This window comes from Amblyraja radiata, chromosome 31, assembly GCF_010909765.2.
Source record: "Amblyraja radiata isolate CabotCenter1 chromosome 31, sAmbRad1.1.pri, whole genome shotgun sequence".
Classification (NCBI taxonomy): domain Eukaryota; kingdom Metazoa; phylum Chordata; class Chondrichthyes; order Rajiformes; family Rajidae; genus Amblyraja; species Amblyraja radiata.
Window position 1 is genome coordinate 8,856,610 of NC_045986.1, and position 22,190 is coordinate 8,878,799.

A 22,190-nucleotide genomic window follows, 5' to 3' on the forward strand; every position below is an offset into this window, starting at 1 on the left:
ACTTGCAGAGGAACGCTCTCCAGTAGCCGTCCTGGGTGCATTTAGCCCAAACTCAATAGCCACCCTGCTGCACATGTCGACGGTATGAATGCCCCGCACGCTGGCTCATCATTCAATAACTGCTGCGTGGATCGCGGTAGTTCTCTCCTTCAGCAGAACTGCTGGAGCTGCAGTTATTTTTAACCAAAGCTTTGGGACTACCAATAATCCAATATTCAGCAAACCTTTCATAACAAACGATGCCTGCATCAAACACCCTGAGAGTGCCGGGCTGATTAAATGATACCAGAAGTATATTCAGCTCAATCCTGGAGGTAGCCCCTCAGTACTACCTATCGGAGGATTATAACGATGTGATGTGCTTAGGGATCTAACAGCGAATACTCTTTATTTTTTATTCCAACTCAACGGTTTTTCTAGAAGCCCTCGGGTGATCTGGCTCTGGATAGACCTTTCATTGGCCGTGACTTCTGCTTAACTGACAAACAAATTTATTGAACAGTAAAAGACTAAGTAAACACTGGCGGTGACTCTGTACATTTTACAGTGGTTATTAAGTTTAACTGTCATCTTGAGGAAGGAGGATTAGTAATGTCTACTGTGATAGCACAGATAACACTGCTGCTTCTAGGGGCTAGTGGAATCAAGGGATATGAGGAGAAGGCAGGCACGGGTTATTGATTGGGGACGATCAGCCATGATCACAATGAATGGCGGTGCTGGCTCGAAGGGCCGAATGGCCTCCTCCTGAACCTATTTTCTATGTTCCTATGTTTCTTTCACCAGCTACGCCCTGGAAATCTCCCCAAGTGAACTTGCAATAGAGGCAGGTACAAGGAACTGCAGATGCTGTTTTTTTTAACAAAAAAAGTCCCGGGGTAACTCAGCAGATCAGAAGGCATCTTTGGAGAACATGGATAGGTGAAGTTTCAGGTCTGGACTCTTCTGATCAGTCTGAGGAAGGGTCCCGACCTGAAACGTCACCTATCCATGTTCTCTAGTGATGCTGCCCGACCCGTTGAGTTACTCCAGCGCTTTGTGTCTTTTTTTCCTCCAGAGATGCTGCCCTGACTCACTGAGTTACTCCAGCACTTTTTCTGCAGTAGAGGTACGTAGGAACAGGACAAAGTACTTTGTCCACAGAAACCTGTTCTACCATCAGAGAAACCAGGCTTTTGGATGAATGAAAATGCATCAGCCTCTGATTTGCCCTCTGACCCGGAAGCAATTGGCATTCTGAAATTGTATTCACTTTTGTGTGTTTAAGTGTTAACAAACTTTGCTCTTGTAAGGCCCGGCTCCAATGTATAGTCCCTCCCAAAGTGTAGGAATAGTTTGAATCCAAATGAGACCACAGATGTCCCAATCTGCAACTAAAATAGAACAGAATACAGAATGTTCATTTCTTTAATCAGAGGGTGGCGAATCTGTGGAATTCTTTGCCACAAGAGTCAGTGGAGGCCATCAATGGACAATGTTTAGGCAGAGATAGATAGATTCTTAATTATTATGGGTGCCAGGGCTTATGGGGAGAAGACAGGAAAATGAGGTTAAGAGGGAAAGATAGATCAGCCACGATTGAATGGTGGAGTAGTCTTGATGGCCGAATGGCTCAAAGGGCCTGTCCCACTTTCACAACCTAATTCAAGACCTCTGCCGAGTTTGCCCTTGACTCATATTCGCAGCATGGCCGTCACAAGGTCGTAGGAGGTTGTAGGAGGTCGTAGGTAGGTCGTAGCAGGTTGTGATGCTAGTCATAGGTGCTCGTGGCCTCAAGTAGGTCGTGGGCGTTTTGATGAAAAATGTCCACGAGTAAAAAAGGTTGTGAATTAGGTTGTGAAAGTGGGACAGGCCCTTAATTCTGCTCCTCTCACTTATGGGCCAGTACCACCTAGGCGAGTCTTTAGGCGATTGCCAGGGACTAATTTTAATGGAATTCACCTACGACACCTGGCGACAACCTACGACAGCATCTACCATAACCAACAACAACCTACGACCACAACAATTGTTGCCACTCTGGCCGAAAAACGTTCACGTTGAAAATTTTGCGGCAGTCGCCTGGGGTTGCCCAAAAAATTGCCTGTGGGACAGGCCCATCATGAATATGAAACTCATGGGTCAAGCAGCATCTGTGGAGGCAAAAGGGAGGATGTTTTAGAAAGGATTTTGTTCAACTGGAAAAGGTGCAGAGACGATTTACGAGGATGTAGCCAGGACTCGAGGGCCTAACCTATAGGGAGAGATTGGGCAGGCTAGGAGTTTAATCCTTGGAATCTTATTGAGATGTATAAAATCATGAAGGAAATAGATAGGATGAATACACAGTCTTTTACTCAGAATAGGGGAATCAAGAGCCAGAGGATGTAGGTTTAGGGTGAGAGGGGAAAGGAACCTGAGGGGCAACTTTTTCCATATAATGATACAGTGATGGGTATATGGAACAAGCTACCGGAGGAGGTCGTTAGGCAGGTACTTTTTTAGTTTAGTTTATTTAGTTTAGAGATACAGCGCAGAAACTTGGCTTCCATAGCCTTCTGTAGCAATGAATTCCACAGATTCACCAACCTCTGACTGAAGAAATTCCTCATCTCCTTCCTAAAGGAACGTCTTTTAACTCAGGTCCCATCTGCCATATCAGTTCCCCCTAACATCACGAAAATGCCAAACAAATCATCCCTGAACCATTTTCAACACATTGTGTAGTTTCTGCAATCTTTCCTTGGAAATTAACCCCTGCATTCTAGGGATTGCGAGTACTGACGTAAACTAAATCACAACTCATTAATTTTCTGGGGTGAGAATGGTTACAATATGTGAGGAAATTAAAGAAAGCAAAAGTATGTCTCATTCTGATCAAGATGCAAACTATAAACGACTCACTCTGAGTGTGGTGGGTATATGGAACGAGATGCCAGAGGAGGCAGGTGCTATACAACTTGGACAGATACATGTATCAGAAAGGATTAGCTTTTAGACTTTAGAGATTCAGCGCGAAAACAGGTCCATCGACCCACTGAGTCCGTGCCGACCAGCGATCACCCCGTACACTAACCTACACATACTAGGGATAATTTACAACTTACTGAAGACAATTAACCTACACACATGTACGTCTTTGGAGTGTGGGAGGAAACCGGAGCACCCAGAGAAAACCCAGGCAGTCACAGGGAGAACGTACAAACTCCGTGCAGGCAGCACCCGTAATCAGTATTGTACCCAGGTCTCTGGCGCTGTAAGGCAGCAACTCTACCATTGTGCCACTGTGTCACCCCTAGTATTAGGTTATGAGCCAAATGTGGACATATGAGACTGGTTAATTGGGGCATCTTATTTGGCATAGATGAGTCGGGCCAAAGGATCTGTTGCCATGCTGCATGATGCCATAACTATTGGAGGAAGTCAGCAGGTCAGGCATAATCTGTGCAGGGTGAAGTAATTTAATGGTAGTTTAACTAGTTGACTGGTTTAATCGGTATCAACCTTTCCAGTTCTTTGCAGCTGTTAAGAGCCATTTGACACAAAAATGTCAAAGATTTCAAAATGCTTCCAATCCAAAACTTCAGAGTTTGAAATGTAAGAGAATGGGGAAAGTAAATCGATGCTGATAGATAGATTTGAGTCAGATATTTTAGTTTACTGCAGAGATCTTAGTTTCAAGAGAAAATTATCGCAAAGAGAGTCTGACTGTGTTACCCAGCCTTTACATTAAGCAGAGGAGGGCACAAAGTGCTGGAGTAACTCAGCGGTTCAGGCAGCATCCCTGGAGAACATGAGTAGGAGACGTTTCAGCCCCTGCTTCTTGCACCAGCTTTACTGTGTAATTCTATCTCTGAGATCATCACCTTATCCAATATCTGCCGTGGTTCCCAATTATTTTGCCCACTCGCATGTCTGTTTAGTTTTAGTTTTAGAGATACAGTGCGGAAACAGGCCCTTCCACCCATCGAGTCCGTGCCGACCAGCGATCCCCGCACACTAACACTATCCTACACACACTGGGGAAAATTTACAAATTTAACAAGCCAATTAACCTACAACTTGTACGTCTTTGGAGTGTGGGAGGAAACCGGCGCACCCGACGAAAAACCACACAGGTCTCAGGGAGAACGTACAAAGTCCGTACAGACAGCACCCATATTCAGGATTGAACCCGGGTCTCTGGCGATGAAAAGCAGCAACTCTACCGCTGCGCCACCGTGCCGCCATGAGGCTGAGATAAATTTTTTCCCCTTTTGCACATGCAAACTGAGGTAAAATGAGAATTCCTGCACTTGGAATCACCCTCACTGTGGATAGCTGAGGAACGCCTGATAAAGGGCCTGTCCCACTTGGGCGACCTAATCCACGAGTTCTGGCGAGTTTGCCCTCAACTCATACTCGCAGCATGGTCGACACGAGGTCGTAGGAGGTCTTCGTAACTCTCCTTCATACTCTTCGCGTACTCGAGACCTCAGCTCGGTCGCGCCGTTTTTTTTCAATATGTTAAAAAATGCCCGCGAGTAAAAAAAGGTTGCCATGGAAAAAATCTAAACTTTTTTTACTCGTAGGTTTAGTTGTAGTTGGTCGTAGTAGGTCGGCATGTTAGTCGTAGGTAATCGAGGGTAGTCGAAGGTAGTTGTAGATAGTCTTCATCATAGTAGAAGGGAGGTCGGCGATCGAAGGAGGTCGTCTTCGGTGTCCAATTTTCCCGAAGTTAGTCGTAGCTAGTCGAACCTGGTCTTCTACATAGTCGAAGGAGGTCTTCAACATGACATTTTTTCAAACTCTCCTAAACTCTTCTAAACTCCCCAATTAGGTCCCCAAAGTTGGACAGCGCCTTAATGTGTCCAATGTGAGGACAACCCCTCACTCAAATGACTTGAGATACACATCTACCATTCAGGGGTCATTCAGTACCACATATTACAAGAATCAGGCATGTTATGTTTCACAACCTGGGTCCACCTTCCTCATAGCGTTTCCACAGCCCAGAGACGTTTAAATCTGGGATCTACTGCTATTAATGCAACTCATGGCCGGGACAGAGAAACCTTCTCAGCCACAGGTCCTGAGGTTCTCAGGATACTCAATGGTTCAATGGTTCTTTATTGTAATATGTGCACGGCACGGTGAAATTCTTTTGCCAAGCCACAAATGCACAGTTGTCATATTTTGCCATTTATAAAGAAAAAGTCCAAAGTCTAAATTCTGGTCCACATGTTGGAAGTACATTGAACGACCCCGATCCAGGTAAACCCAGTTAATCCCAGGTAATACCAGTAATCCCCAGGCAGCCCAAACCCGCGAGCCGACATCCCTCTCATTGTCTGACTGCTTCTGTGTCCAGGGGCGCTTCCTGCAGCCGACCATGAAGGCGCTGGAAGCTACACCCTGGTCCCGCTCCTATCGGCCCACTCTTCCCATCCATTGCCGACTGCGGTTCCCTCCCCATCGACTGTCCGGCCTTCGTGGCTCCGAGCTTCCCCATGTAGGCAGCGGCTTGCTGGGGCCTTCTCCGCGGCGGCGAGCCAAGCCTGTCATCGCACGTGACCGCGGGCGGCCCGCCGGGTCTTTATCCTCATCGGCTGTCTGTTGTTCACGGTGACCGCCGGGTCCATCCTTGTACGGCTCAGCGGCGCCCTGCGGGACCTTCCTTTCAGGAGCGTGAGGATTCACGCATCAGTTGCGTCCTTTATCCTCCATCCACTTCTTTGGGGGCGAAAACGACCCTTAATCTTCAACACCGAACTGGAAATTATAGCACCTGAAAAAATAATAATTCCAGGTTAACATCCTTGCAAATGCTTTTATTTTAATGCTTATCTTGAAAAGAAAAGGTCGTCTTAGCCTTGGAATTTGTCTATCACAAGTGCGGAATCTGTCCCTCATTTTGGGAGTCTAAATGGGGACATGGTGTGGAACAAGGAGCGCTGGTGTAAACCGGTTTGATGCTTCCATATGTAAATCCATGAAGACGAGAGATATAATTACGTTAGCAGTGATTTCAACTGCTGAGAATGTTGCTTTTCTTCGTCTTTCTTTGTTTCGTTGTTTACAGCCACATTTGTCTGAAAATTTAATAAAGCTAGCAGGCCATAAAAGGTCTACTCCCTGACCATTATTTCCCAAAGACCCTCTTTCCTCATCCAGGCAACAGATGCAGAGCAATTCATAAAAAATTACTAATAATAAAATATCTCCGAGGTGCCATTTTGTTTTTTTTGTCCTGTAAGCACTTTTCCAAGAACATGTAATTCCAGGCGGATTGGAGCTCATAGTCTCACAGGCTAATGAGATCCGACACATCGTTGTGATATCATTACTACATTATATTCCCAATTTTAAGCAAAAAAAAAAATACACTACTTAGAAAGTCGAAATTCATAAATAAATTCATGTCAAACTGCACTTAATATTGATTTTGTTAGTGTTCAGATTCAATAATACGGCACTGGATACATGAATATTTAAATATAATCTTCATTTTTGCATCTGCTAATGGCTCCAGCTCTTCCACACTCAATTTAAACACAATTTAAAAACTATAATGTTTTGAAAAATACTGGGATTTAGCAATAAATCATTTGTACAATACTTGAAGCCTTTTATAAGATAGCTCAATACCGAGACCCCTGAGACTTCGACAATTAGATTCATGTCTTTTTGAACCTCTCAATTATCTTTTCACTACAATTCTACTTTCAAGTTTTTTAGACTTTAAATCCTGCACCAGTACTGGAGGCTATTCTTGATGCTGGACCAATACTGATGTCAACCTTTATAAAGTACATTTATCAACCTCCTATTTTACCAGTTAATCACTTATCGGGCGACCCTTCACTTATAGTTTTGATATATCTATTTGGCATTGGGTTCCACGTAATTTAAAGACATTCTGCACTGGTTACATGTTACAGTTTCACTATTTCTCCGCAAGAATCAGCCTGACATTGAATTTCTGCAGTCAGGATCTGATCTCTCTTTGAATGATATACCCCACTTTGAAATCTGAGTACCCACATCAAACCAGCACAGAATAATACGGGTAGCGTAGCGGTAGAGCTACTGCCTTACATCACTGGAGACCCAGGTTCGATCCTGATTACGGGTGCTGTCTGTACGGAGTTTGTACGTTCTCCCAGTGATGGCTTTGGTAAAAAGTGTAAATTGTCCCTAATGTGTAGGACAGTGCCAGTGTGCGAGGTGATCGCTGGCTATCTCAGTTGACCATTTGAACACTGATGCATCTATGATTGTGGCTTAATTACTGCAATTGTATCAAATCAAGATCGAATATTGATCATTGGGAAATAATCATCTTTAAATGTACTGCGTATACACATGCATCGTCTATGACAGATTCACTATGTCACACTCCAATAACTGATTGTTGATTATTTCGGGTTGAACATGCAGCGAAACTGTCAGTACTATTACAACATTTCCTGAGAAGGCTTAGGAGGTTTGGCATGTTCCCAACCCACTGCGACTTCCACAAATATGCCGTAGAAAACATTTTATCGGGATGCATCACAGCCTGGTTTGGGAGCAGAACCATTGAAATTGCAGGGAATTGTGGATGCAGCTCAGACCATCACACAAACCAACCTTGTTTCTATTCACCATCTACACCTCACGCTGCCTCGGCAAGGCCAGCAGCATAATCGAGTCGCACCCCGGTCACTCCCTCTTCCCCCCTCTCCCATCAGGCAAGAGGTACAGAAGTGTGAAAAAGCACACCTCCAGATTCACAAAAATGCTGGAGAAACTCATTTTTGTCAGATAAAGGAAGGTCGGAAGTCCTCTGCTTGGGGCTAGACAGAAATGCTGGAGAAACTCAGCGGGTGAGGCAGCATCTATGGAGCGAAGGAAATAGGCGACGCTGCGTCGCCTATTTCCTTCGCTCCATAGATGCTGCCTCACCCGCTGAGTTTCTCCAGCATTTTTGTCTACCTTCGATTTTCCAGCATCTGCAGTTCCTTCTTAAACCTCCAGATTCAGGGACAGTTTCTTCCCAGCTGTTATCAGGCAACTGAACCATCCTACCAACAACTAGAGAGCCATCCTGAGCTACTATCTACATAATTGGAGACCTTAGAATTATCCTTAATTGGAATATACTGGACTTTATCGTGCATTAAACATTATTTTCTTCACCCTGTATCTATGCACTGTGGACAGCTTGATTGTAATCATGTATACTCTTTTTGCTGACTGGATAGAATGCAACAAAATGTACCTCGTTACACATGACAATAAACTAAACTACACTGAGTATCTATCTGAGTTTTCGACATGTTGCCAACACAGATTCTATGTCTACATTGTGTATGTGCTCGGTTTGCTGTTTAGAGTCGAACTGGAGCTGACATGCGACTGTCTCCCCTGCCAAAGCCCCTCATAACTCCATGTATCTCTGGCAGACCCCCCTCAATTACCTCCGCTCCAAGAAAAAACTATTTGCCCCATCCCACCTCTCCACATGACGGAAATATTCCGCCCAGTGAATCTTCTCTGCAGTCTCTCCAGTCTAATCCTGTCTTTCCTCGAGTATGCCAACCAGTTTAGAGATACAGCGCGGAAACAGGCCTCTTGGTCCTCCAAGTCCGTGACGACCAGTGATCCCCGCACACTAAGACTATCCTACACACTAGGGCCAGTTTACAATTTTCACCAAAGCCAATTAGCCTTTGGAGTGTGGAAGGAAACCGACGCAACCGGAGAAAACACATGCTGGTCACAGGGAGAACGTGCTAACTCCGTACAGACAAGCACCAGTAGTCAGGATCCAACTCAGGTCTGTGAAGGGCCTGTCCCACTTGGCTGTCCTTCGCGCGCCATTTACGCGACCTGCTAGCATGCGAGTAGCGTGTGGGTAGCGAGTGGCTAGTGCGTGGGTAGCGCGGGACGGGCGCATGGAGTGGCGTGGAGGAGTGTAGACTTCATCCTGAACAAAATCTTCGCGCGCCGCCGGCCTGTCGCGTAACTGACGGACAAAGTGAGAAAGTGAGACAGGCCCAAGACCCTGGCGCAGAGCTACGTCTCACCTCCAACAGCAGCAGAAGCAGACAAACGGTCGCCAAGCTCGGCCTGGGGCTAACGGCTGTTGCGGAACCGGATCCGCCCCCACTCCTACTCTCAGTGCGGGGTCAAAACGATTGGAGATAGACACAAAACGCTGGAGTAACTCAGACGGAAGAAGAGTCTCGACACGAAACATCATCCATTCCTTCTCTCCAGAGATGCTGCCGGTCCCGCTGAGTTACTCCTGCATTTTGTGTCCATCTTCAAATGATGTCACGCACTCCAGACGGCTGTGCGGACGCATGATGCCGCACGCGACCATCGCGCGCCAGTCACTACTGGCCTGTCGCGAAAATGACGGCCCAAGTGGAACAGGCCCTTCAGGCAGCAACTCTGCCATTGTGCCACTGTGCCGTCCCTCGTCATGGTGATAACTTTGGCTAGCCTGTTGAAACACACCAAAGGGACCCCAGTCTTGAGAACATCAGGCCACGTAACGGAGCCTAATGTCAGAGTAAGTCTATGCCAATACAAGAAGAGGCCTACACCAAAGAGAGCGTTATTTTCTCAATAATCCTACAAAGACTCTCCGTGATATCACGACTTTAGTGGAGCATTACTGAGTGCTTGGTTACAACATCAATCATCGGTGCCACAGCACAAATTAAAGTCTACAAGCTAGTGGCTATTAAACATTGGATACAGGCAACTGCAGAAGCTGGTTTACAAAACCCCCCACAAAGTGCTGGAGTAAGCAACGGGTCAGGTTGCATCTCAGGAGAGAATGGATAGGTGATGATTCAGGTCAGGACTCTTCTTTAGACTATGATAGGTAACGTTTTGTGTTGGGACCCATCTTTAGAATGGAGGATAGGTACCATTTTCGGTTGGGAACTTCTTCAGACTACGAAGGGTGATGTTTCGGATCAGGACCCTTCATCAGACTGCAACAGGTGATGTTTTGGTTCGGAAGCCTTCATCAGACTGGGCAGGTGTGGTTTCAGGTTTGGACCCTTCTTCAGAATGGATAGGAAACATTTTCGGGTCAGGCCCCTTCTTCAGACTACGATAGGTGAGTTTTGGGTCGGGTCACTTCTTCAGACTGGAAAGGCCCTGAAGTAGGACCCAAACCGAAACGTCACCTATCAACGCTCTTCAAAGAAGCTGCCTTTAGCACTGTTTCTTTAGCACCTGAAATCCCACCAACTGACCTGTGGGACACCCTTGGAATGTAGAACGGCAGAACGGGGTCGTGGAGAGAAGCTGCTGGAAACTTGAATTAAATTACGTAAAATTATTCCAGAGCTTAAAACTGCATTAGCAATGGAGGTGTGGCCTCTTGGGAGATATTGGATAGATGAGCTCACTCACATGTTCTCAATTATAGCCGTCTTCTCACTGATCATTCTCAAAAATCACTGCAAATGGTATTGTTTACCGGTTTTACAAATCTTGCTCAGACAGGGTCCTAGTTCTCCGACCAGTAACCCCATGCTTCTCCTCTCTCCCCAACCCTCCCCCATCCTAGTTCCATGACCAGTCTGACTGTCTTCCTGATTACATTTTATCTTTTTATGCTTCATTGTCTCCTTCCCCTAGCTAGCAATAGGGAGTGTGGGGTGTCTGTAGGGACTCTGTGCGGAGTTTGTACGTTCTCCCTATGACCGTGTGGGTTTTCTCCAAGATCTTCAGTTTCCTCCCACACTCCAAAGACGTACAGCTTTGTAGTTAAATAGGTTTGGTAAATATAGATAATTGTCCCTACTGTGTGTAGAATAGTGTTAATATGCGGGGATCGCTGGTCGGTGTAGACTGGGTGGGCCGAAGGGCCTGTTTCCACGCTGTATCTCTAAATTAAACTTAACTCAACAATGGTCTATTTTACATTTACCTTGATTCGCGTCCTCTTTGATGTCTCATTTTCACGCCTCACCCTTCCATGTCTCTGTGTCTCCCTGTCCCCAGACCCTTAGTCTGAAGAAGGGTCTCGACCCAAAACGTCACCCTATCCAGAGATGCTGCCTGTCCCACTGAGTTACTCCAGCGTTTTGTGTCTATACTCAGTGTATTTCCCATGCCTGTGTATCCCAGCCAGAAGCCTATTGTTGGCGAAATGCTGAATGGCCTTTTTTTTTACTTCCTGGTGACTGAACAGTTCTGTTTGACAGCGGGAGGCTCGGCATTTATTCTGCTTGCCTTTTGACCAGGGGAGTTCAGGGGAAAAGGGATCATTAAATAAAAGCACAGACCTGCATCAATTCTGTAGCTCGGGCACGAAGACTAATTAACACCGACGAAAATACATTAAGGCCGATGCGTTTATCCGTTCTTATATTGAATATGAAAATATCATCAAAAATCGCGACCATGAGTGACAAGTGCCCTTGTAATCTTGTCCCTCAGAGGTGTCAGCCCGGCCTAACGCTAATCAATCAAAGGGCTGATGGAGATGTAGAACAAGCTCAATACAAATTATTTCCATGTGCGCATTCAGACGGTCTTGGCTAACAAGTGAAATTAAAGGTCACACTCGGTGGAGTTGTTGGAGATTAATTTTCCGTCATCGTTCGCAAGATCACAGGAATAATCGTACCGCAGGATAAGAGCACTTCACCGAGGCTGAGCTGCCCCTGTTACACTGATGTAGGATGTACTGATGTATCACTCTCAAACTCGTCACCCTTCCCCTTCTGCCTCGACTGTTTTACTGTAACAAGAGGCGGCACAGTGGCACAGCTGGTAGAGCTGCTGCCTCACAGCGCCACAGAACCGGGTTCGATCCTGACCTCCTGCGCTGTCTACGTGGAGTTTGCACGTTCTCCCTGTGACCCCGTGGGGTTCCTCCGAGTGCTTCAGCTTCCTCCCACATCCAAAAGACGTGCGGGTTTGCAGTTTTATTGGCCCTCTGTAAAATTGGCCCGCTGTGTAGAAGAATGGGATTTGAAAGTGGAATAACATGGCACTTGTGTGAACAGGTTGGCGCGGACTTGTGGGCTGAAGGGCCTGTTTACATGCTGTATCTCTCTAAACTCTATGATATTAAACATAAAGGCATCACTCAAAATCAAAATTGCCGTATTGAAAGCACTCTCAGTTCCACTCAATAAAAGCACATTTTTTAATTGGCTAATCTATTTTCACTAATTTTCTTCCAAGGTTGTTCTAAGTCAAATCTATTTTTCCATTTGACATTTATCTCTCTGCCACTGATCTGGAGGGTTCCTTTACAGTCTGTACCTCTGGTTCAACACTCTAATGTACAAGCTTCATCGGTGAGCCTTGTCTATGATTCCTGGGAGACTGGATCGCTGCAATTTTGGACAAAACCCAGTAGGTACAGTTTAGTTTTAGAGATATAGTGGGCCTGTCCCACTTGGGCGACCTAATCTGCGATTCTGGCGAGTTTGCCCTCAACTCATACTCACAGCATGGTCGATACAAGGTCGTAGGAGGTCTTCGTAACTATCCTTCATGCTCGAATGTGGTCTCCGTGTACTCGAAGCCTCAGCTAGGTCGCGGCGTTTTTTTCAATATGTTAAAAAATGCTCACAAGTAAAAGAAGGTCGCTATGGAAAAAATCGATACTTTTTTTACTCCTGGATTCAGTCGTCGTAGGTGATAGTAGGTCGGCATGTTAGTCGTAGGTAATCGAGGGTAGTCGAAGGTAGTCTTTGTTATAGTTGAAGGGAGGTTGAAGGGAGGTCGAAGGAGATCGAAGGAGGCCGTCTTCACTCCCCACTATTCGGTGTCCAACTTTCCCGAAGTTAGCCGTAGCTAGCCGTAGCTAGTCGAAGCTGGTCTTCAACATAGTTGAAGGAGGTTGAAGGAGGTCTTCAACATGTCATTTTTTCAAACTCTTCTAAACTTGCCAATTAGGTCGCCCAAGTGGGACAGCCCCTTTAGGAAACAGGTCTTTCGGCCCACCGAGTCTGTGATTGCTGCACATTAACACTATGCTACACACACTAGGGACAATGTTACATTTACTGTACACCAAGACAAATAACCTACATACCTGTATGTCTTTTGAGTGTGGGAGGAAACCAAAGTTCTCGGAGAAAACCGATGCAGGTCACGGGGAGAAGCAACAAACTCAGTAGTGGTCAGTATCGAACCCGAGTCTCTGGTGATACAAGGCAGCAACTACACCCGTGCTGCCCCTATTACATGAATATAGCATGAGCTGACATCACTCTCGACCAAGCGCAGGCTCGGCGATCGTTTCGCTGGACGGTCCCGTTCAGTTCGCCTAAACCTACCTGATTTCCCCTTTGCTAAACACTTTAACTCCCCCTCCCATTCCCATGCTGACCTTTCTGTCCTGGGCCTCCTCCATTGTCAGAGTGAGGCCCAGCGCAAATTGGAGGAACAGCAATGTCACATCCTGGCCGCAGATGTGAAGTAATAATGATATTGACACATTATTAAGAGGTTACATCGTTGTTCTCTGTGTTTATTAACTCACACGATCACAGCTTCCATCTTGCCTTACACAGCCCCACCCGATCTGATCTCCAGGTCATCTGATACAGAGGCCATCTTATTTACATATCATCATCATGACTCATCGTCATGACATTCCTCCTTTACCAGACTTAACCTTTAAATTAACATGTATTCTTTCTAATATATTTTCCCAATTAAATTCTTACAAGACATATTTGCATTTTCATTTGTGTTCCAATACCTCACGAGACAGATGCATTACAACTACAAAACAAATGCAACTTTTTACACTCTCGTACCCTTAATAACCTCCTTGCTCATAATAAACAATATTATCATAAACAGTATCATAATAACAGTATCATACTCTATAACACAAAATCGTCGTATCGCTTGGGGACTCTCCTTTCACGTTTTGGTCTACCAGTTGGCACAGAAGCATCAGAGTCTGTTGAATCTGTCAAAGTGTTCTCACCCAGACACCTACTCTGCTCACCACCTGCGTTGCAGAATTCTGCTGCCTCTGGAACTCTGGTCACCACCTCGGAAAGGTCGTCTGGCCCCTCTGGATCCGTAACTCTTGGTGAATTTGGGCTACCTCGTTTTGTGTGTCCCTGGACTTGTACTTTTTGATGCGCGATATATTCCTCTTTTAGATAACACCTTCTGGAGACTTGACTGTCACCATGCTGCCGCTCCTCGATACAACATTGTATGGTTGGCAATGGTAAGTAGTGTCTATCTTACCGCCATCATCTCACCTCACAAGCACATCATTCCCAGGAATTATTTCAGAGTGCCTGGCTCCTCGTTTCAAGTCAGTATACCATTTTGCTGCACCTTTCTTTTCGGCGTCACAGTCTCTCAGCTTCTGGTCTTCCATCATCTCTCGCACCTCTGGTATTTTAGTGCAAATTTTCCTTCTAAACAAAGCTTCTGCTGGACTTTTCCCTGTCGGTAAGTCTTTCCTGGTCAACTTTCTCAGTGGATCTGCCAGTGTAGCAAAATAAGGAATTAATTTTGCACAATAATTGACCAGTCCTAGAAAACTCCTCAACTCGGTTGCATTCTGAGGTTCACGTGCATCTGCAATAGCTTTCACTTTAGCTTTGGCTGGGTTCAGCCCTTCACTTGTGAGTCTGTGTCCCATGAAATCCATCTCAGAAACGCCAAACTTGCACTTGTCTTCATTCGCAGTGGGACCTGCTTCATGAAGTTTAGTCAACACTAGCTTCAACCTCCTGTCATGCTCTTCACGACTTGATGCATGGACGATGATGTTGTCTGATATGTTTGCTACTCCTGGTACACCTTGAATCACTCTGTGGATTTTGTACTGATAGATCTCGGAAGCAGCATTGATTCCAAACATCAGTCTTTTGTATCAGTACAATCTGCAGTGAGTGACGAATGTTGTCACCTTTCTTGACTCTGGATGTAATTCCAACTGATGATATTCCCACTTGAGATCAATTTTGGAAAACACTTTACTGGTTGATAACTCTTGTAGCACCTCATCAACCATAGGAATTGGGTATCTTTCTCTGATTATTGCCTCATTGGCTCTCCTCATGTCAACGCATAGTCTAATGTCATCATTGGGTTTCAGCACAATCACAACTGGACTCACCCATGGTGTTGAACATTCAACTGGTTCAATAATGTCCTGATCAATCAACTCATTGATTTTAGCTTCTACTTTTCCACGAAGTCCAAATGGTGTTCTCCGCACCGGTTGAGCTATTGGCTTGACATTTTCATCAATGGTAGACAAAAGTGCTGGAGAAACTCAGCGGGTGCAGCAGCATCTATGGAGCGAAGGAAATAGGCAACGTTTCAGGCCGAAACCCTTCTTCAGACTTACTACTCATTTTCTACTCAGCAGAGGTTCTCCCTTCTCCTCTATCACCACAAATTCTGCTTCAGTTTCTCTATCTCCGACTTCTACTTTAGCCGTGAAACATCCAATGGTCTGCAATGGTTTAGTTGCGGTGTATGGATATATCTTCCTACTACACCTCCTTGACCTGCACTTGGATTTCTGCAGTTTCAAGCATTCCCAAAGTGATCTGTCAATTACGTTGCTGTTGCTACCAGAATCTACAATCACTGGCACTGTAACACCTCCGATGGTCACTGCAACTTTCTCGTGATGGCTATCATTCAATGCAAACTGATCATTCCTTTTAACAGCATGCTCACCAGCTTCATCACTGTCTTCATCATCTCTGACATCACCTTCTATGCGATGGACATGAACCCTCTTTTTCTGCCAACGTCTGTCTTTCTTTTCACTGGACTTGTTGTAATCGCTTGTCTTGTCTTTGATCTTACTTTTACATTTCTTTGCAAAATGATCCACATTTCCTACATGTTCTACCTTTTGCTGGACAACATGCATCTTTCCCTATGTGACCCTTGTTGCCCCACTTGAAACACTCGATCTCGCGTTCAGGCTTATTTCTTGGTCTACTGTAGGACAGCTGGTTAACTTGCCCAGTCTTGGAATCTTGCAATTTCATGCTGTGAAAATGTCCCTCAACTGCTTCCAGCGCTGCTGCAATCGACAAAGCATCATTAAGGTTTAACTCATCCCCCTTTTCTAGCAGCCTTCTCCTGAGCTTGTCTGACCTGCAATGCTGGACAAACTGATCCAATATCTGGTTTTCCACATCAGCAGCCACATATTTGCATCCTACAGACACCTGCCTGATTCTCGTCACAAATTGAGCAACAGTCTCGCCCTCTTCCTGCATTGTTTTACGGAATAAATGGCGTTGAAATGTAGCGTTCGGCACCACCACACAATGACTGTTTAAAGCATCAACGGCTTTCTTATAGTCCTCCTTCATTCCGGTGTCAGGGAGCGTTTAAAACATTTCTCGAACTGCTGACCCCGCGGTGAAAAGAAGCAACGCTCTCCGCTGCGCCTTCTGCCCCGGCGTACTCTCTCCAAGAAAGAGCCCTCTACTGTCAGCGTAAGCTTCGAATTCCTCCAGCCAAGCATTCCACTTCACGGTGACGGTACTCGCATCACCCGTCGGATCGAAGTGTGCAACTCCACGCAGTGCTAAGCAATCAGCTCCAGCAACCACCATTTTAAAAGAAAAATCTTTTACCAGCTCGAAGCCACGGATTCAGAATCCAAAATGTTCAAATATCCGAATTGTCCGAAATATCCTCGTCGCCAATGTCACATTCTGGCCGCAGATGTGAAGTAGTAATGATATGGACACATTATTAAGAGGTTACATTCGTTGTTCTCTGTGTTTATTAACTCACACAGTCACAGCTTCCATCTTGGCTTACACAGCCCCACCCGATCTGATCTCCAGGTCATCTGATACAGAGGTCATCTTATTTACATATCATCATCATGGCTCATCGTCATGACAAGCACCTCATATTGAGCTTGGGCAATTTACACTCCCAGCGGTATGAATATTGACTTCTCTAACTTCAAGCAGTCCTTGCTTTCCCTCTCTCTCCATCCCTCCCCCTTCCCAGTTCCATGACCAGTCTGACCGTCTCACTGATTACATTTTATCTCCGATTGGTTTGTTGTCACCTTCTCCAAGTTAACAATGATCTATTCTTCATTTTCCTTGAATCTCATCTCTTTTGGTCACTTACACTTCCTTGTCTCTGTGTCTCCCTCTCCCCAGACTCAGTCTGAAGAAGGGTCTCGACCCGAAACGTCACCCATTCCTTCTATCCAGAGATACTGCCTGTCCCGCTGAGGTACTCCAGCATTTTGTGTCTATCTTCACTCTAAAACTAGTCACCCCCCTTCTGCCTCTTCTGTTTTTCTATTGCAAGAGGCAGCACAGAGGCACAGAGTGAGAATGCGGTGTGCAGGAGGAATTATACACCATCCTCCTAAAGATAACCTGCTTCCTTCCTTGCCCTTAGCCACGCCCTGCACCCAGCAATGCTGCAATCTGCCCCAAGACCCCAACATTACCCAGCTACAATATTCTCCAACACTCCCATCCCACTCTCCCTCCCCACGCCCCCGACTCCTCCCCACACTACCACAAGTGCACTCTTTTTTTAAATCAAAAAATCTATTCAATTATTAAAAAATAATAATTACACCACAATAAAACAAGCCAGAACCCACCACCATAAAACAATACAAACATATATCCATAATAACCTACTATACAACTATGTTACAATCCTTATTGAGGACACATTCTACACCCTGCGGTGCCCAGCGGTCCCGGAACTCCCTCAGGGTGCCCGTGGACAGGACGTATTCCCTTTCTAACCCCACCCGAGCACGGACGTATCCCTGGAAAAGGGGCAGGCGGCTGGCTCGGGTAGAGCCCTCCACTGCCTGGCGCCTTGACTCGCGGATGGCCAGCTTGACCAGGCCCAGGAGCAACCCAACCAGGACATCTTCAGCCCTACCCTCCCCCCTACGCACAGGTTGTCCAAAGATTGTTTTTTTTTTTTTTTTTAATATTTTATTTATTAGAAGTGAGTACAATGCATTGGCACAAAAACGATGTTAACATATTACATTCTCTGTACAACTTCCCTTTTTTTTTTTAAAGAGAGAAGTGAGAAAGGAGAGAAGAAAAAGAGGTTGTGAAAAGTGAAGAATAGATTAGTGAGTGTGGGTGAAAAATCGATAAAGAAAACGTGAAAGAGAAGGAATAAGTGAAGAAGGAAAGCAGGAGGGAGATTATTCCATTGCCACAGTGAGATGGGGGTTTTTTAAATATTCTAAATCATATTTCACCCATACCTGAAACTGTTGGTTTTCATGATACTATGTCACCACATGAATCCAAGAAATCAATAAATGGGGACCAACTCCTTAAGAATAGGTCTTGTTTGTCTATTAGGAGGAGTCTCATTTCTTCCAAATGTGCTGTGTCCAGCATATTACTGATCTACATTTTAAATGTTGGTATATTAGCATTTTTCCAAAATGTAAGTATAAGTTTTTTTGCTGTTATTAACCCATAATTGAAAAATGAGTTTTGGTGTGTATTTAATTTGTTCCCATCTCCACTTACTCCAAATATAATCATTTCAGTGTTAGGTTCCATTTTTGTCTTAAATAGCTTTGAGAATATATCAAATATATCACACCAAAATTTATAAAGTTTTGAACAAGAGACAAATGAGTGCGTAATATTGGCATTTTGAGAAAGACATTTATCACAGATGGGAGAAATATTTGGATAAAATTTATTCAACCTAGTTTTGGAATAATATAATCTATGTAATATTTTTAATTGAATTAAGTCATGTCTAGCATTGATCGAACATTTATGTATATGTATCAAATATTTTTCCCATGTTTCTTTTGAGATTTTTATCATTAATTCTTTTTCCCAGTCTTCTCTAATTGCCTCTGTTGATGGTAATTCTATATTTAAAATACTGTTATACAAGTATGATATTAATTTTGTTGACTCCGCATTGATATTCATTACTTCTTCCAGTGGGTCTAAAATTATACTTTGGAATCTTGGTATATATTTCTTCATAAAGTCACATACCTGTAGGTATTTAAAATATTGATTGTTATTCAATTTAAATTTTGATTTTAGTTGTTGAAATGATAATAAATTTCCCAATTCATACAAATCACCTACCTTTTTAATTCCCACTTTTTCCCATTGTTTATATGTTTTATCTATACCAGATGGTTTAAATACTGGGTTATTCACTATTGGTGTTAACACTGATAAATTTCTTAATTTTAAAGTTAATTTTATTTGTTTCCAGATTCGTATTGTATTTTGTATAATTGGATTCTTCTTATATAACATATTATTCAGCTTTATTGGGGGAAAAATGATCGCTCCTAGATCGTAGGGGGCGCAATCCTCTTTCTCCATTCTTATCCATTCCAACTGTTGAGCAGAACTGTCCAACCAATAAATTATATTTTTAATATGTACTGCCCAATAATAGTATAGAAAATTAGGTAATGCAAACCCCCCCCCACCTCTTTGGGTTTGCACAAGTGATTTCTTTTAATTCTATGTGCGTTATAATCCCAAATAAAATTAAAAATATTCAAGTCTAATTTTTTTTAAGTGTTTTGGTATATATATCGGTATAGATTGGAATAAATATATTATTTGTGGTAGCGCTATCATTTTTATAGCGTTTATTCTGCCGATTAGTGACAGTGGGAGCGTTCTCCAAAATTTAATCAGTGAATCAAATGTATTTAATAATGGTATAAAATTAGCATTAAATAATGATTTATATCTTCTAGTAACTTGAATACCCAAATACTTAAATTTTTCCGTTGCGATTTTAAATGGAAATTTTAATAGGTGATTCGCTTTCTGGGGTTTTAATGACATAATTTCACTTTTATTCCAATTTATTCTATAACCGGAGAAAGAGCCAAATTCCTCTATTAGATTTAATAGATTCGGGATGCTCGTTTGGGAGTTTGTAATATATAAAAGTATATCATCTGCATATAGTGATATTTTATTAATAGTATCCTTAGTATTATATCCCTGAATATCCGGATGCCTTCTTATCCTTTCAGCAAGCGGCTCTATCATAAGTGCAAATAGCAGGGGTGATAAAACACAGCCCTGCCTATTGCCCCTCGATAATTCAAATTTTGAAGATAATATATTATTAGTTAGTATTCTTGCCATTGGTTTATCATATAGTAATTTAACCCATCTGATAAAATTCTCTCCCATATTAAATTTTTGGAGTACTTTGTATAAATACTGCCTTTCTACCTGATCAAATGCTTTCTCTGCATCCAGAGATATAACTGACAAGTCTTCCTTTTCCGTTTTGTACGAATACATTATATTAAAAAGGCGTCTCAAATTGTTAGATGATTGTCTTTTAGGTATAAACCCCGTTTGGTCCGGATTTATCAATTTATTAATATATTTACTCAATCTTCTTGTTAAAGTTCTTGCTAATATTTTCTGATCTGTATTTAGGAGTGATATGGCTCTATATGAGCCCGGTTCTTCTAAGTCCTTATCTTTTTTAGGTATTAACATAATTGTGGATTCGGCTAATGTTTCTGGTAATTTATTTTCGGTAAAGGCATATTTATATAACTTAAATAACCGTGGTACCATTAACTCCTGGAAACCTTTATAGAATTCATTATTAAAACCATCTGGTCCTGGCGTTTTCCCATTTTTCAGCTCTTTTATTGTTTCACTTATTTCTTCCCTTGTGATCTGTGCTCCTAATTCCTCTTGTTCCAAAATATCCAATTTTGGCAGATTACAATTATCTAAAAAATCTACAATTATATTGTCTTCTATTTTAGTTTTAGACGTATACAAGTTTTGATAAAATTGGGCAAACTTTTTATTAATATCCTGGGGTAACATTAATAGTTCCCCATTCTCTGATTTGATTTTAGTAATCGTCTTTTCCTTCTCCTGTTTCTTCAATTGTCTAACCAGAAGTTGATGTGGTTTATCACCAAATTCAAACTGTGCCTGTTTTGTGATCTGAAATAATCTTATTACTCTTGCCGATAATATTCGATTAAGTTTAAATTTCAATAATGTGATCTTATTATGTTTATCTATAGTTGGGTCTTTTGCGTTATCTAATTCTAATATTTTAATTTCCTTTTCTAAAGTCTCTTGTTCTATGGAGTTCTTTTTATTTTGGTAACTTTGATATGAGATTATAACTCCACGTATAAATGCCTTAAAAGTTTCACATAATAAAGATGGTGAAATGCCTGGTGTCTCATTTGTATCAAAAAAGAATTTCATTTGTTGTTTTAAATACTCATAACCTTGTGGATTATTAATTAACTGTGTATTAAAACGCCAAAACGATTTTATACCTGGCGTTCCCTCTAGTTTTAAAGTAAAGGTCAATGGTGAGTGATCAGAAATAATACTATTGTGATATTTAGCGTTAATCGTATAAGGAATTAATTTTGTGTCCACTAAAAAATAATAAATTCTCGAATAAGTTTTATGTACCGCTGAGTAAAATGAGTATTCCCTTCCCGTAGGGTTGACTATTCTCCATACGTCTGTTATATTAGTGGTTTTTATATATATGTTTAAAAATTCACTAGTTTTAGATTTAACCTAACTCTTCCTTACTTTTATTGATTTATCTAAATATGTATCTATAACACAATTAAAATCCCCCCCTAATATTACATTTTGGTAATTATACTCATCTATTATATCCGTGATTTTCGTAAAAAATTGGGGGTTATCAAAATTTGGTGCATAAATATTTATCAGAGTCAGTGGTGTAGAATAGATTTCTCCTGCCACTATAGTGTACCTTCCTTCCTTATCAGATATAGTGTTCTTTGATATAAATGGTATACCTTTCCGAATAATAATAGCCGTACCTCTAGCTTTAGAAGTAAATGACGAATAATAAGTTTGGCCTATCCAATTTGCTTTTAGCCTCATCTGTGTTTGTAATTTCACATGCGTTTCTTGTAAAAACGCAATATCCACCTTTAAAGATTTTAATTGAGCCATAATCTTACCCCTTTTAATTGGATCGTTCGCACCCCTAATGTTCCAACTACAAAATGTGATTCCTCCATTCCTTTTTCCCCTAATGTCTTGCATTCTTAATTAGTTTTGCTAGTTTTAATTCATGTGGTGTGGTTAAATACCTTGAGGTTTTGGGTGTGGGGTAACCATCCCCTATTAATGTTATTTTACATCTCCTCCGTCTATTGAACCTCCATAGGAAGAAAAAAGAAGTGCGTTGAAAAATACATA